General features: G+C 46.7%; 1 non-coding gene across 1 annotated transcript; it reads right to left on the bottom strand.

The window, feature by feature from the left end:
* Window positions 1-156, bottom strand: LOC125599185. The gene has a single exon (XR_007333008.1). It is a non-coding gene; the product is annotated as a 5.8S ribosomal RNA (ribosomal RNA).
* Window positions 157-1,814: the final 1,658 nt, after the last annotated feature.

Genomic DNA, 1,814 nt, shown 5'->3' with positions numbered 1-1,814 from the left:
TGACACCCAGGCAGACGTGCCCTCGGCCAGAAGGCTTGGGGCGCAACTTGCGTTCAAAGACTCGATGGTTCACGGGATTCTGCAATTCACACCAAGTATCGCATTTTGCTACGTTCTTCATCGATGCGAGAGCTGAGATATCCGTTGCTGACAGTCGCTTTAGACTTTACATTGCAGCACTGCTTCCGAACAAACACCGTCTCCGGGATGGCGAAAGCAGGGTGTTTAGTTGAATTTTTCTTGACACTTTTCGTGCCGCGGCTTGGTGATATCCGGAAGCTATGCGTACGATCCAACCAAAACTGAAGTCTTGGGCATGGATGAACGCATAACCACGGAATCGGCAGGCACAGTAAGAAACCGGCCTACTAAGAGTGATGTTTCATCGTTCTCAGGTCGTTCTGTTTCCAAGGTACGACAATGATCCTTCCGCAGGTTCACCTACAGAAACCTTTTTACGACTTCTCCTTCCTCTAAATGATAAGGTTTAGTGGACTTCTCGCGACGTCGCAGACGGAAGGCGGACCGGTGCTCATCAAAGGCGGACCGGGAGCATATCGCCGACAGAAGAGACAAGCCGACCTGTAAGACCCGATCCCGGCCGCCTAGGCCGCGGTCGATGCCTCACGTCGCTCGGTCCACTTCCTGGCCGAACCTCCTAATTTTTGCCCTTTATTTATAATATCGCCTAAAGGCGAGGGCTAACTTAGATCTTAGCTATAGACTTCCCTAGTCATTAATAGCGTAGATCCTTTCAACAGATACGCAGCGGATTATTCTCTAGTTAACCATTGGTCTAAAACCAATCTAACACTTGTCCGGTCGAATCACCTTAGCCTTGGCCAGTTTACTCAACTACCAATTAACTTAAAGGTCAATCCTAAACCCAAACCAAGCCATACGATTCTGAGGTTCCATTCCCCTAAACCATTCTATCTAGATCTACATAAGTAAATGCTAGATCATACCTTTGCCACATCTACGGAGCTTATTAGCTCATCGGTCCTCCATTGACTCGAATCGCTCTTGCTTAACAGCTGGACCACGATCACTCAATGATCTTACTTAAGGTCCTTATCTTGACTCCTGCATCAAACAGCTCCCCTAGGTACTTAGTCATTCAACCAACCATCCCCACCGACATAAGTAACCTTTGAGAAGTCTTTGAAAGGATAAGGGTATGTATTTGGCCTATCTCGGCTCAAGCACAATCCGAAATCCTTTTGCCTTATAGGCAATAGTACCAAGTCCATCTTCTGGACTGACAAAGCTCATGAGATCCTAAGTCAATCAACCAACCATCCTCACATGACTTGGAACTGATGAGTCATCATCTGGCCTGACCGGCCTTGGGACTTAACCCAGACAATAGATATGACTTGTTCATACCAACCGATGCATTCATTAATCAGGTTAGTACCGACACCTTGAACCATCAATCAGAGATCAGGTCGTCCATACTCAACCATGATCAGATCTTACACGGCCTTCCTTGAACAATCACACCTAAGCTCAATACTTATGGTCTACGACACATAGTACTAGCCATACTCTTCGTCATGACTCTTAGCCAATCTCGAAGTTATCAACACCAAGGTTGATATCTAGAAGCATCACACCAATACTCTTACTCCAGCAACATGACTATCCATACTAGTGTTCGGCCATCGAACCATCGTCATGAAACATGATCCGACCACTAGACTTGATAAGCCATCGTCCACTTAGCATGTACTGATATAACCGGCCTTCCATTGCCATCATGTGGGTCTATGCCCTACATAAGGCATATGGCGCCTATCCTACTCACCAAC

The sequence above is a fragment of the Brassica napus genome, unplaced genomic scaffold (genome assembly GCF_020379485.1).
Source record: "Brassica napus cultivar Da-Ae unplaced genomic scaffold, Da-Ae ScsIHWf_1817;HRSCAF=2453, whole genome shotgun sequence".
Taxonomy (NCBI): domain Eukaryota; kingdom Viridiplantae; phylum Streptophyta; class Magnoliopsida; order Brassicales; family Brassicaceae; genus Brassica; species Brassica napus.
The sequence above is the reverse complement of the archived record's forward strand: the minus strand, read 5'-3'. Positions and strand labels throughout refer to the sequence as shown.